The 15,658-nt window shown below is 43.2% G+C and overlaps 1 long non-coding RNA gene across 1 annotated transcript; it reads right to left on the bottom strand.

Moving 5' to 3' along the window:
- Positions 1 to 1,142: 1,142 nt before the first annotated feature.
- Positions 1,143 to 6,361, bottom strand: LOC311521066. The gene is made up of 3 exons (XR_014711768.1): positions 6,139 to 6,361; positions 4,630 to 4,858; positions 1,143 to 1,419 (listed from the first exon to the last, which is right to left on the bottom strand). It is a non-coding gene; the product is annotated as an uncharacterized lncRNA (long non-coding RNA).
- Positions 6,362 to 15,658: the final 9,297 nt, after the last annotated feature.

Genomic DNA, 15,658 nt, shown 5'->3' with positions numbered 1-15,658 from the left:
TTTTGTAACATTCACAGAACAAAAACAGAATCCAGTGGTTTCAAACTATAGTTTTTCATGTACCTCATTTTCATTTTAAGGACTTAAACACATTTTAAAAGCTAACAGTTAATTGGTTAGTTTTAGGTTCTTTCGGATCCTGATGACTGATATATCTAATGACATATTTCATTTAAACGATCCTGGGCAGTTGTCAATAAAATATTAAAAGAAATACGGCAGTGCAATAAATCTGCATGTTGCTTACAGAGCAGAGATGATTAAACTTTCAAAAGGGCAATAACAGAATCGACAAGAGCAGTATAAGAATCTGTATAAAATAGAACAAATAATGAAATAAGTATGAAAAGTGGTGGTTTTATGATACAGCAGTTGGACAGAAGTGTGGGCGAATACAGCTCTGCCCAAAAAAATGTTTGTAAAATTAATATTTTTTAAACATACTGAGGCAAGCCTACTCAGAGAATGCAGTGTTTTGGCTGTGTTATATGGACAGATTGTTTGGTGGCCATCTAGAGTAAATAGTTTTATTTATTACAGGTATGAATTGCACCCTCTGTACAGTTCAGGGTACATGTACTTAATTTAGTAAAAACACATGCAAGCCTGCCACTTCTCAGAAGCAAAAGAATAATGTCTAAATCCCAAACCAATCTTTCTCCTACTTACTCTTTTCAGAAAAGTGTCTGGGGTAAGATATGGGCTTTGCACTATACCCTAAAGGAAAACAAGGTTAGGCTCTGAACCAGCTAAGAAAGCAATTCCAGAGTCAAAGGCCCTCCACTGAGAACACCCAAGTACCAATCCTTTGATGTTACCATCCAGGAACTGCTAGTTTAAGTGCTCCAAATGTCTTCTATTACAGTGTCTACTCATGGAGAGGGGTGGTCTCTCAAGTAACCAGGATTCAAGACATATTAGCTTTGACATAGACAACAATGGAACAGTGCTGCTGATATCTGCAGATCAGAGATGCCAAGTAGGAGCCACTGTTAAATGAAGCCATGAAAAGCTCATAGCACTTGGAAATGGGCTGGGAAAAGACTCAATCCAAAGCTGCTGAATGAGTGCTGTTGACACAAAGTCTATCCAGATGCCCAAGGATCTATAAGGAGCTCTGTGAACATACCCTTCAACAGTGAACTTGTAAAGAAAGAAAACATTTAGAAATTTTTTTAAAACTGGGGTTTAATTTTCCCCCTCAAGTTTAATCTTAAAGGAGAAGTCTAACAGGCAGCAAAATACATCAGCATGTACAGGAGCAATTCAGAGCTCTTCTGGTGTTTACCTACCCTGTCAGCAGGAGTAGAACTCTGCATAAAATTGCGGAGTAAATTCTGGTCACTGATTGTGGCAAGTGTGGCTTGTTAACTTGCCAAGGATATAAGAGGAGGGCATTATCCTCTTGACCATAGGGAACTACAAAAAGAGAAAAGTGGATCCTTCAGAAATCCCTCAGAAGAGCCAGGCTTGTGGAAAAGCTTAAGCTGAAATTTGTATTTGGCTAATATATGAATTACCAATACAGCCAAAATCCAAGAAAGGGTAAGTGTGATCTTATACATCATTGAAGACTGGTTACAGCAATGTGGGAATGTAACCTCCTCACATGAGGAAAATGGACGTAGGACCAGATCCACAAAGGGAATGAAGCATGGCAACAATCAGCATTGGAATGCCTAACTTTTATGTTCCTAGGAAATCACAGAAAAAACTATAGAGCCACAAAGCCTCAGCTAGGCACCTAGGTTCCCCATACAATGCATGGGGAGAGATAGGTGCCTAAGAATGGGATTCACAAAAGCCAGCACACTAGGCAGAGGGTGCCTGAACTGGCCAACGGGAGATGCCCATGAAAGAGCTGTGTCCTGAGCTCTGCCCCCTCAAAATTGGGTGCATAGGTCTCTTCTTGTGAGCCACAGCTGGGAACCCTCTCCTAGAATCAGGCAGTCTAGACACCTAAGTAGTTTCTTGTGAGAATGAGCTAGGGCCCTCCAGTCCCTCCTCCCCCCACTCACACAAAACGAGTGGAGGAGGAGGTGCTTGTTCCTACCACAGAGGTTCTAGCCCAGTGATTAGAGCACTCGCCTAGGTTCCATTCACCCCTTAGGAAGAGGGAAAGAAAGGAGTTGCACAGGGGTCTTTCACCTCTCAGGAGAGGTGTTCTGCCCGCTGAGCTATGGGATATTTTGTTGTGGGCATCTCTCCTGTTGAAACTGCTCCACTGTGTATAAATAATTAAAGAGTTGTTGGAGCTGGGACAATGTACTCTGAAGCCTTGTCTACCCTACAAGTGAAATTCGATCAAAGCTACACAATTTGAATTACATGACTAGTGTAACTCAAATCGACATAGCTTAGATCTACTTACCACGGGGTCCACACTACACAAAGTCGACTCCCCCTGCTCTTCTTGATGTGGTGGAGTAAGGAGCCAATGGGAGAGCAATCTGTGGTCAATTTAGCAGGTCTTCTCTAGTCCCGCTAAATAGACCGCCGATGCATCAATTGCTGCTCATCGGTTCCCCGGTAAGTGTAGATAAGCCCTGAGTCTCCTACCTCCCAGATGCTGGCCTAACCAACCTGCTACAAAGTCACTCATTTTCTCTCTCTTTCTGGCCCAATGACTCTTATTTATACACAGTGGAACAGCTTCAACAGGAGAGATTGAGCACAACTACCATGTCAGGCCCAATAGGTATTCCTCTGCCTATCTTTTCCTGTGCTCGGGTTTATGTGGGAGACAGGGCTTAGAGTGAGGAAACATTGTGCCTCGGTAACTTTTACAGCAAAAATTTAGGCTCCTACAGTGTTAGGAAACAGCCAAGAGGGTATTTTGTGGGGTGCCAAAAACTGGGATTTAGGTGCATAATTCCTTGTATGGATATGGACCTTACTAACAATTGAATACAAGGTATTCAGCTTAAGTGAGCTAACATACTAAAAAAAGTAATTAAACTTTGTTATACAAAATAGACAAATGTTTTAAAGTTCCTACTGCTGATTCCTACGAACAAATTGTTTTCCTAAGAATTTTATATGGCAAAGTATTGGGATAAAAACACCTCTCTGTGACTTGCCATTCACACTATTTATGCATATATGAATGTTACATAATAATTTAGAGAGGGAATGTATGTAATATTTCAGTTGTACATTGGTGTCTTAAATAAGCTAAGCTACAGTAAACCTTGTCAAAGTTTGCTAAAGGATAAGGCAGGCTCAAAAGTATATCAAGGACATTGAAATGTGACAGTGTGTGTCTAGTGTAGTTAAGCAAATATGACTGTGCTATTGTAAAGAAGACTTAAAAGAATACTGAAAGGTAGTGACCAGGAGGTAACCTAGGAAATAACTCAAGAAAGAGGATGCAAAAGCTTTGGCAAAATTTTACAGTCTCCAGATAAGGAGATGAATGAACACCTCAAAATTAATTAAGTCATCGTGTATCCAGGAGTGAAAGTAAAATTGAGCTCTTTCCGGTACAGGGCCGGCTCCAGCCCCCCCAGAAGGGGCAGGGCCTCGGGCAGAAGGGGCAGGACTGGGCTCAGCATCCCCCAGCCAGCCCATCTGCACTGCCTGGCCCACGCTACCCGGGGCTCCAGCAGCGATTTAAAGGGCCCGAGAGTGGGGGGAAAGGGGCAACGACGTTAAAGTGCTGCCACAGGGTCCTTTGCTTCGCTTTAACATCCCTGGCCCTTTTGCGCCCCGCATTGGCGGCCCTGCCGGGTCATCATTGCCCCTTTTGCACCCTCCCATCAGCGGCCCTGCCGGTAGGGACCCAGCAGGGCCACCAATGGGGGCGCAAAAGGGGCAGCAACATTAAAGCGCAGCACTTTAAAGTCAGCAGTACAGGCTGGTACGGGTGGCCACTTTTTACCGGTATGCTGTACCAACCCGTAGCACCTTACTTTCACACCTACATGTATCATCAAGGCTTTGGAAACCATTCCGAACTCTCCTCTGTCTGCTAAGTGAGTTTGGCTTTTGTGGATCTGTCTGTCGAGGCTTTATCAAATTTGTGCTCTCCTGCATGTAGTCAGTGAAAAACACTAGCTAGCTATACATTGGGGGAGAGGAGTGGTACTGTAAACAAGCTTTACCCACAATACTAATGTATCTTTCTGATAAAATGATCATATAAGATAGAGTTAATGTTTACATATAAATTATTATGCTTCCGATTTAATACTCCATTGAGATGAACAGAAATAGATCATATCCCTCTTTGAGTTATTGTTTTGGGCTGTTAGTCTGATGACTCAATTATTTTTCACATTTAGAAAGTTATTTTCTTAACCATGAAGGCTAAAGAATTTTATTTTTTAAATAAAAGCTTAAATCCAGCAGAAACTGATGTGGCCTCCATAAAAGTGTCAATACAGCACACCACAAATACTGGCCCAATCTGTCTTTTGTACATGGTAAAGGCAACATTACTGATTACTACATTGAGACTGTCTTGTGGGCTGAGTCAAGTGATCCGTGAACTTCTTATAAAGAGGCTTGGGCCCCCATCCTGCAAACACTTACACACATGCTAAACTTTACTGCCATAAGTAGTTCTATTGAAAGCATACGTGAACGTGAACATTGGGAAATCATGCACTGCTGGTGTCTATGCGGTACCTTTTCTTAGGACTGTTGCCATCCTTCATCTACGAGAGATGGTGAGAATTGCAGGCTACAATGTAGATGGTTTCCAATGTCTCGTGTGACTGAATAGTCCAATCTGAGATTTTCATGATCTCTGGCAGTTATTGCAAATGTATGTGTCTTAGTTGGGAGCTGCTTCCTTCCTATGGGCTCTGTTCTCCTCAAGCTGTAGGAGCCAGCTCCTGTCGTGGATTTTGATGCCCTGATAGAGAAGATGATACCACTTGTTATGATCACTTGCCAAGATTTCCCATTGGTGAGGATCAATTCCAAATTCCTTTTCTTAGGACAAATTGAGGAATTTATGCTTCTGGGCTATCAACCCACTCATTTTCACAGACACTAAAAATTCACACTTTTAAACTGCAAGAGAGAAAATTTGCTCAAGTCCTACTAAGTTTTGATCAAGGGGGAAGCAATTTATGTAAATTTCACTTAAATATTCTGTATTTCTTTGTGTACTATCATCTGCTTATAGTTGTATCCAGATTGTGAAAATGAATGAGATATCCCTTGATTTTTCTGATTTCTAGAGATTAACAATCTACAATTTAATCTTTTTTTTTGGCTATGTTCTAAAATATATGCAATAACTAGTAAAATATGTTAAACAAGCTGCGACAGCTCACTCCAACCTGTCTTCTTTATACATTCCCAGATGGCTAGCAAGTGTGGTGATAAACGTTGCTGCAAAATGAAGCCATAAAACTGGTACTACAAATTCATATCTATTAAAATTATTTTTGGACCAAAGTGTTCTATACCTGGTCTCTGCTGTAAGATTAATTTTCTGGAGAAAATCAGTGCCATTTTTGTTCAGCCATTTTTCAATTGTATGTGTGTGTAATACACTTATTATACTACCATTTTTTTTGTAATTAAGATAGCTCAAAACAAAGGTAGTCCTCAGTTAGGGGTAGTTTGCTAGAGAAATTTTTTTAAAAAGCATTTATTTTCACTACTTTAATTACATTTATTGTCAAAGGTATTTATAAAATGCTTGCTAGTATCTTATTATTTTGATGAGTTTGCAATTTTGATAGTTAAACAACTTCTGGTTTTAGTTGTAACCTGAGCAAATTTGATATACATATCATTGGGAAGCAATACATATGGATTATCAAAAAGTCATTTAACAGCCATTTTCATACTATCACTGCCATTTAATGAAGGCTTAAATATTCTTTTAATCAGCTCTGTCTAACCCTTTGTTCTACAGGCATAAACTCAGAGCGGTAGTGAAATTATTTAGATTCATGCCACATAAGAAAGTGAATGCAATCACTGCAGGATTCTGCTGTAGGATATGCTGTAGAGTGACATGGTGAAAGTCACGTAACTGTTCTTTTGTTAAGCTAGTTGGCAGGGCCGGGGCGGGGGCAGGGGAAAGAGGGCAGAAATCCTCCCATGACTCTAGATAGTAAGACCTTTGAAACAAGAGGCTTTTCAAAATAGGTCACTGTAAACAGCCTGTTATTTTACCTTTAGGATTCCTGCTCCTGCCCAGACATAGCATTGCAGGGGACTTCACTGCTCTCATCTCCCTCTGGTGGCCGCTTTCTTGGCCATGATAACCAGTCCCAGGCAGCGTCTTCCCCCAACTCCCTCACTGGGAGTGAATCTTCTGTGGCTCAATCCTCCAGGTAAGTCACCTAACAGTTCAGTCCTCTTTTGGGGTAACAGAATCCCAGTTGGCATAAACAAAAAGCTCTCGCACCACACGGAGGCCCAACTCTGAACCAAAGGTCCTTCACCTCTCTGGGGCTCAACTTCAATACTTCATCAGGTCAGTGTGCTGACCCCATGACTTTGCCCTGACGAGAGTCGACTCAAACTGGCCTTCGGCCCCTTGTGGGCTTTATCTCATTCCCTGAGCCTCACAGACCCTAGCCCAGGGCTCCCCTCCACTCTAGGGCCCTGCCACAGGAGTTAACCCTACTCCTGCAGCAATGCTTTCTGGCCACAGACAATCCCAAAATACTGGCTCTTCCTCTAGGCCCTTTGCAAGGGAGTTTCCTCTTCCTCGCTTATCTCTTCTCCTCAACTTTGTCTCTATCTTTGTTTTTTTGGTGCAGCAGCCTCACCATACGAGGCTATGACTGCCACTTTGGTCATTCATTTTTGGCAAGTTCCCCACCCCCGTCTCGGTCCTTTCACTCAATCTAGTATCCTTAAGGAAATGCAGGAAGAAAGACCTTAGGGAAAATAAAAATTACTTGTCAAATACCTAAATTCCTGATGGAAGTAAGTGGGGTTATGTGTGGGGTGCTACTAGGATTGTCTGAGGATGATATCAAAAAGAATACAGGTGAATATAAAGTATTGTTTGTTAAATGGCTTCTTAGTAAGAGAGAGGAGAAAAGCAGCCATTATGTGTACATTCTATCACTAGATCTCTCCACCTTGCAGTGTTTTAGCTGTTTGTATGTCACCATCACATTGCTTTATGCATTCTGCCATTTTCAGGAGTTAACATCTCCTATTTTCATAGTTTCTGTCACTGACTAGACAATTATAAAATGTTGACTTTAATCCTATTTTCATTCTTCATAACCCTACACATTCCTTCTTCAAATCCTGATATCAAGTGTTTTTTTCTTTTTGCTGGTCTGAGACCATTCCTCATCCCCTGCTTCTTCTCTTTCATAGTCCAAGGCAACTTCCCCTACCCATCAGTTTCAGTGGTCAGCCTCCTTTCAGCTGGGGGTCAGCTGCAGCCAGCCCAGTCACCAGCAGCCTCTCTAAGCCACCACAACAGCTTCTAGCTTAGTCTAGCCAACTCAGGCAGTCTCACTCAGTCCAAATAGCTAAAACTCCACTCAACCTTCCGACCAGCCTCCTCCTCAACTGAGCTCCCTCAGCTCATTATAGAGCCTCCTTTGGCCAGGTGGCAATTAGTTCAGTCACCTTCCAGGTGTGGAGCACGACTAGTCAGGGTTCTTTCTCTTGCCTTGCAGGTGATGGGGGATCACCCCATCACAGTCACACTTAATAGGTCTTATTTTAATGGGATATTTTTAAGTGGTTCCATGTATTCATGCCTGATTCTCAATACCTCCTGAGTAAAATTAACATGATCTAACTTGCATCCACAATAAATAATTTGTGCCACCTTTGCTGTTAGTACTAACAGCAGCCTGCAGAGGCAACAAGTTTCATTGAATCCTAGAATATCAGGGTTGGAAGGGACCTCAGGAGGTCACCTAGTCCAACCCCCTGCTCAAAGCAGGACCAATCCCCAATTTTTGCCCCATATCCCAAATGGCCCCCTCAAGGATTGAACTCACAACCCTGGGTTTAGCAGGCCAATGCTCAAACCACTGAGCTATATCTCCCCCCTAAAATTGTGTAAAATGTCACGGAGATCTCAGCAATCTGGTTACACAGGTGCTGACTAAAGCTGCACATTTTTTCGATGAATAGTCTGTTCCATGAAAAGTGCTGTCATGAGTCTGGATCAAATTCAACTAAAAATTTGGACTGGGGAAAAAAAAAGGAAAAAATAAATTTGAAAAGGTCAAACTGGTTTGCTTTGCCATTTCATAGACAAAATGGGTTGACTTTTTGTTTAGAATGATGTTTCATTTAGAAAGTTAGCTCCATTTATTTAAAAAACAAAAAGAGGGGTTAAAAACACCCAAAAACTAAACAAAAAACCCCAACTTTTCCTAGGGTGAACGAAATGTTTTATTGATCTCAAAACTAAATCTTTTCCGTTCTGATTTCAGTGGAGAAAAATTTCCATTCTGGGTTGACCTGAAATGCAATTTGGATTTTTGTTGTTGTTGTTCAGCCTCTGAACTGAAAAATCAATTATTCACTCTGCTTTAGTGCTGACACTCGTGTTTCAGAGAGGACACAGCTCTAGCTTCCTGTCAAGCTGCCATGGCTTGGGAGAGGATTGCCTACTTTCTCTGATCTCCGAGTAGCATTGTGAAGGACCCTTCAATTCTGGTCCCCTATTATTGTGTGTGAAGCAGGGAAGGGATAATAGCGTCCATGTGAGGTGCTACACGTAGGCACCTGGCTGAGTGTGGGAGTGAGGGGGAACCATGAGGGTAGCACCCTGAGATGTTCATGGCCTTCCAGCTAAAACACCAGGGGTCCCGTGAGAGCCACAGCAGCTTCTCTCCCCCCTCCCACCAGACCACATGAATCTAGTGGGCTTGGCCCGTCCCCTCCCCCGCCCCTCTGGGAGTGGGTGTTCAGGCGCCATCTTGCCCTGCTGGGGATGGAGCCTTTGTTACCTCAGGAGCAGGGCGGCTCCCCCTTTTCCACTGCAGCTGGGCCTGGGGACAAGGACAGGCCCAGCCCCTGCTCAGAGCTCCTAGACGAGAGCCACAGTGACCTAGTCATCCTCCACTTCAACGATGTGTATGAGGTGGAGTCCAGGCAGGAGGAGCCGGTAGGAGGTGCTGCCAGGTAGGAGCCACTCCTGGCCCAGCCCAGATACTGAGATGTGTGGGTGGGAGGGAATTGCAATCCCCATTCCCCTCCTGGGGAGGAAGGGAGGGTGAGAAACACCCTGTCTCTCCTGGGATGCGTGAGGGCAGGCATGGCTGCCCCATCTCACAGGGAACGAGCATGTTTGACAGCCCCATGCATTCCCGCGCCCTGACTGGAGCCTTGACCACATTGCAGGGCTGAAGGAAGGCAGTCGGCGTAAGGCTGTAGTTCCACCTCTCTGCCACACAGGGCTCCTGTGGGGCCTGATGAGCCGGTCCACAAGTGGCCTCTCTGCCTTTCCTGTTGCTGCTTCCTCTGCTACATCCCAGCAGGCTAAGAGCAGGTGGGAGAAACAGGCAGTAGCTACCCACTCATCCTTCTATCCCAGCCACTCCCAACGTAACCCCATCTACCCTTCAGGCAGCACCCAAACACCCTAGATTCCTACCCTCAGCCCAGATACTCCAGCACCCATGCACTACAGCAACCTCAGCACCCTTCAGACACTCCAAAACAACACCCTCAAGTACCCACTGATCCAAGCACTCCCAGACACCTTCCTGCACCCACCCACCTACCACGCACCCCAAGGTACCCTCATTTTCCCCACACATCCAGAAACCCACCCAGCCACAGCTGCCTAGTTTTGTGTTACTCCATGTGTAACTTCTGGTCTGAGTGTAGACCATAAACTGAAGCTTATGGTTATTTGCAAATAATTTCATTAAATAATTTGCACAAGATGTCACACACAGAACTACACAAAGTTTGGCAGCTGTGAGGGGTGGGTAAAAGCCAGGAAATATCCTTTCCCTTCCCCCCTCTCTTTCTGGGATATGAGATGCAAGGAATATCTATTCCTTCCCCCACCTCCCCCGTTATAAGAGGAAAGATGGGGAACTACGGAAATAACTCTACTTGCACCCTCAATGCTGACATAAAATGTTTGTGGAAGAGGTGGACTGTAAGGGAAAGTACCTGCATCCCTACCCCCTCTCACAGTTCAGGGCAACTGCACCTATACTCCCCCCTCTGTGGTTCACCAACAGCACCCAGCCTAAGCAACCAGCTTGTTAGCCATCACCTCTCTTGGGTAGAGAGCCCGGTCTCCCTTCCTCTGGGCTGGGGTTTCTCCAGGCTGCACAGTTCCCTGCCTAAATAAGATATTCCCAGCAAGTCAGACTGCTTAAACAGGCCAGTATCTGCACTGTGCATTCTCTTTGAAGACTATGAACAGTCTAATGGCTAAAATTATAAGTTATAGCACAACTCTTTATAAGCAAACATTTAGTCTTCAGATGAAAGCATTACAGAGAAACCATCTTAAAAAAAGTAAAAGAACCTACACATATACTAAATATCTTACCAGAGGTCACCCCCTCTCTGCAGTTCCAACCTTGGGCTCTGGTAGGTGTCAGTTGTTCAAAACCCACAATTGGGTTTTCTCTGGTTGCAAGTTCATAACTGTGTCAGATTCAGAACCTCCAAGAATGTTCAGTCTTTTCCTTTATATAGCTTGGGCCTTTAACCTTGGCCTCACGTAACAGATGATCAGTAGACAATGGCTTACACCTCAGGGCATAGCTTCAAAAGGCTGGGTATTTGCATAACCGAAGGTGGGGAATTTGCATTCACTTCCCCTAGATATTCCCCAGGAAAACTACTTAACACATTTTCTTTTAAGAGTCCATTCTTTTCTGGCACATTGTTCAGTGTAGTCCTTTGAACCCCCAGGTATCACATCTGTCACATCTGCCCCCTTGAGAGGTTATATACAATCCAGGCCCCCAATAATACATAAACCCTTCATTTAATACAATGGACCCCGAAGATACTTAAGACTAATTCAATAGGATTTCCCATGTACATTGCAGGAAATTGCCATATCTGTATGTAACAGGGTGTGCTGACTCCAGAGCTAACTCAGCATCCTGCCACTCCAATCCCCACCTGTTACATTAGTTGAGCTTTGATTGAAAAACAGGCAATTGGAAGTGGAGACCAATTAATTGGGTGGGGCTAACAGTTGAGTTAGAACAACTGAGTTGGGTGGAAGTATCCCCAGCAGCTAGGCCTCTAGAAGCAGATAAGAAGGTTATATAGGAGGAAGAGCAGGGAGCCTGAAGGAAGGCAGAAATAGGTAGGACTGGCTGCTGCTACAACAGTACACTTCCCCTGAAGCAAATGGGGAAGGTAGAGATTCACTGTAAATATAAAATACAATAAAATATGGTAGTGGGTTCTGGTTCTGGCCCAAAGGGACTACCTCATGATATTGTTACACCCCATTCTTGGATACTGAGAAAGGGAGGCACCATTCCTTTCAAGCATTTTTGTGACAGCAGGAAAGGAGTGCTCTGAGGAAATTCTCCCACACGGGATGCCAGCAGGAAAAGTATGAGAACAGGGAAGTGCCCCCTCTTTTATCCCTCCAATCCCATTGTAATAATGGAAGAGGACAGAACCAAGGAAACTGACCTTACACCACTGTCTCCATTATACTAGGAAAGGGATGGGGAGGCAAGATTTGGCCCATGGTTCCCAGGTTGGGCAAACAGATGCAGAAATCAGCAACAACCACCACAAACTAGTATAGTATTTGAGAAAACTTACACTTATAGTGTATAATATCACCCATTATGGTGGCACCTGGTTGTGACACCATAGTTATGTTTGTATTCTGAAAAGGGACATAAATTCCTGTTTTTCTCTAAAAGCAGGTGCAATTAGTTTTTATGGACTTTTGAGTTTTCTTGGTAGTTTTTGTTTGGTATCTCTTTATACATTTTTCCATTAGTAGGCCTTGAAATTGGGTTCTGTCTGAAATTTGTCCTTGGCAAGCCAACCTTTCATTGTTGACTGATACCTTTTGAAAAGTATTATCTAGCTAGCCTACATTTGGTGCAGAGGTAAATCCTGGGGAGATGTGGCACAATGTGTAGTTGTTTGGGTGTTTTAAAATTTGTACTTAGGGTCATTTTTACTGTTATTCGTTATAGCCGAATGTTAATGTACCAGCGCAGATGCATAATTTGTTTTGGAACAAAGTTTTGGAACTAGTATATAAGCTGGTATATAAACTGGCACATAAACACCTGTGTGTCAGTGCATACATGAAACTTTCTTTATCAGATAAAACCTTCTCCATCAGGAGTTATACTTTTTTGTTCAGATTTTTATGCTACAGTGTGGAAGGGTTTTATGTGCTGGTGTGCATAACAGAGGAAGGGTTTCGTGTGCTGTGGCTGGCAAATTAAACTTTTCTCTGTGAGCAGCTGCACCTCTTCCCTGAGCCAGGTTCACCCACACCAAGTCCCAAACCCCACTTAAACGTTATAAAATCCTAGGAATTAATACACAGAAAATTCATTGTGAAGCAGTTATGATTACTGCACATATAACACAGCTGACATGCTCACACAAAAGCAAAAACATGAAAAAGTAAGCCACCTAACAGTTTATACCTTCTTCTCTTCCATCTGCAGGCACATTACTATTACCACTCCCACAACCACAATACACTGGAGACAATGCACCAGAACCTTAATGCAACCCCCTATAGACATTGGCCTTCCATCAACCTTTTCTCCAGGGATCACACCCCCACTTTAAGAAAGCAGCTTCAATTTTTAATGATTACTGGATTCAGAAATTGAAGACAGCTGGTGGGGAGATTCTGTAGAGATTCAAAAAGATCTAGCACATTCTTGTATTAAAACAAGCTTTTAAAATCCACAAGTATTTTGTTGATGTCAATAGCTGCTGCTACTTATTCCCTGTCTAGGTTGAGCTAAAAATTTTGATTTTTTCCCCCTAGAATATAGGATTTTCTCCTTTAAAATGTAGATTTGCATTATAGTTTAAAAGCACAGAAAAGATGGTTAATTTCAAATGTTTTGTTCATTTGCATATTCTTCCTCATTTTTCCTTCTTCATCTTCTCTTTGGCCTCCTGTCATCTATTCTTTCCTTTCATTTCCTCATTGTTTGCTTCCTATACTACTACTGTTCCTCTATTTTTATGTTTCTCTTGTCTTCCTGTTCTAATTTTACTATTTTCATCTCTTTCTTTTTGTCCTGCCCTTTTCCCACCTCCTTTCTCATCAGTCACTTTTTCACACACTTTCTGATCTATATTTCCTGTATTTTTCCAGACCAAGTGGACATGTTCATTGCTTTGTTTTCTTGTGTATCCAAGTGAGAATTAGAATGGAAGTTTTGGAACTAGGATGTTTGATGTGCAAATAAGATAGAATTCAATCAGCTTTTTCTTGCACTGGGACTAAAGCTAGTAATATTATGAAACACCATCCTGAAGAATTCATGATGAGCTGATTTTGACCAAAATACTATCTGTACATACAAATGAGGAAAAAAAAAAGGTTGGAGACAACTTGATCAGAAGATGTAGAATCTATGCTGTTGGTAGACATACAGGGCCAGATTCTTAGCCATGCCCCAGCCCCTTTGTGCTGAAGAGGTGATGCAAAGAGCTGTCCTGCTGTGGGGAATTCCAAGATTGCATATAGTATGCATAGCTATAGCTATTGCCACATGCTCTGGGATAGGGGAAGGCCAGAGCTAGGCAGGGGCATTGCTAGAGAAAGTTGCAGGAGTGATTTTGTGCTTGCAGATGTTCGAACTTGCACCAGGATGGAGGCAGGAGGAAGCTCATTGGAAATATGGGAGAAAGTCACCTATGTGCCCCCCAAGGTGCACTGAGCAGAACTCAAGTGCCTGATGCCCCTGCAGATCTAACCCAAAGTAGGAAGAGAAAGAATTAAAGTACTGGCAGTCTATAATGACTGACACAAACTGGAATACACAAACTGGAGTATAGGTCACGCTGAAATTTAAGCAGGATTGATTAAATTAAATATACTGAGGTCTAATGTAAACAAATCTCCTAACTTTAGTAAGAAAGGCATGGTACTGATAAGTGTTAACGTGTGTGTCAGGGTATTCTATTCATTAACTAGAAGTATTTCAGATGGCTTGAACATATTAAGCAGACATCTGTTTAATATTACCCAGACCCCCTGGGAAAGTACTGTACTTTGTTAGATTCTATCAAATAAAGTATTTAGTCTGAATGTTTAAATGGACAGGATAAAAAAAAAGAAGCTGATACAGACACGAAGTATCCATGCCCTTCTGAGTGCCTCCAGATGTAAATCTGAAAAATCAGCTGTCAAGGAAGTACAAAGAATGTTGGACAGCTAGTTGAAAAGACATAAGATTGAAATTTGAAGCTAGGAGACAGTGCTTTTTAGGGACTTGGCTACACTTGCAAGTTAGAGCGCGTTAAAGCAGCCCCAGGCGTCCTAACTCGCGACCCGTCCATACTGGCAAGGCACTTAGAGCGCATGGACTCTGCAGCTGGAGCACTCCTGGTAATGCACCTTCATGAGAAGCATAACTCTTGCTGTGCCTTGGCTGAAACGCCCCAGCATCAGTGTGAACGAGGTGTTGCATTACTGCACTATGATCGGCTTCCGGAAACGTCCCATAATCCCCTTAAGTCAAGTGGCCACTCTTGTCATTGTTTTGGAATTGGCTGTGGGAATGTGGATATGCCCTTTCAAAGGTCCATTTCTGACAGCGGCTTCTTATCTGCTCCGGGACAAAGCAACCATTAGTGTGGATGTTGCTGCTGTGAGTGTGAGAGAGAAAGGCGGGGGAGAGGGGTGTCTGCTGCTGTCTAAACCTACAAGACAGCATGCTGACATGCTCTCAGCCCTCCAAAAACCCACTCTCTCCCCCCCACATACACACAACACGCTCCCTGTCACACTCCACCCCCCGCCATTTGAAAAGCACTTGCAGCCAGGTACATGCTGGGATAGCTACCAGAGTGCACTGCTCTCTGTGGCATTGCAAGAGCTGCTAATGTGGCCATGCCAGTGCGCTTGAATCTGACAGTGTGGACACACTGCTCTCCGAGGGCTGGTTTAACTCACAGCGTTCTACATCTGCAAGTGTAGCCATGCCCTAAGATAGTAGTAGGATGTGCTGGTGTTATCAGATCTGATGCCTATTTAAAGGACAGCAGAAAGAGTCAGTCCAATTCTGTTTTCTTCAGGAACAAACAATGAGTTACACAAACATATAACCTTTGTTACTGGGCCCAAATCAGTTCTTAGCATGCAAACTATGACTAATGTGCACCTCCATGTGGGTCACAGACTTCAGTGTAATGAAGGGAAAAGGGTCAGAAAAGCTCAGGAGTCCATTAAAATATCTTTAATTTAAGATACCATAGGAAGTAAGAATTCAAATCACTAAAGTTCCCGTGACAGCTTCATAAGAAATACCCCTTTATACATTTTTCCCAGAAAAGATTTCTAATTGCATCCTTTCACAAAGTCTCCTGCTCTCCTTAAACATGAGCCAACTTCCAACCAGATTAAGACCCACGGGCTTCTACCTAGACTAAGCTTCCAAACTGGAACAACACCTTTAGGATTTGAGGTCACCTAAAATGGATTAGCACACTAGAGTGAGCCTCTTTGCACTGAAGCAGGCTTTATAGTTCCTGAGCCCCACCTCTAATAAAT

Source organism: Lepidochelys olivacea (genome assembly GCF_965140295.1).
Source record: "Lepidochelys olivacea isolate rLepOli2 genome assembly, chromosome: 5".
Taxonomy (NCBI): Eukaryota; Metazoa; Chordata; order Testudines; family Cheloniidae; genus Lepidochelys; species Lepidochelys olivacea.
Note: the sequence above shows the minus strand (reverse complement) of the source record. Positions and strands in the feature narration are given on the sequence as shown.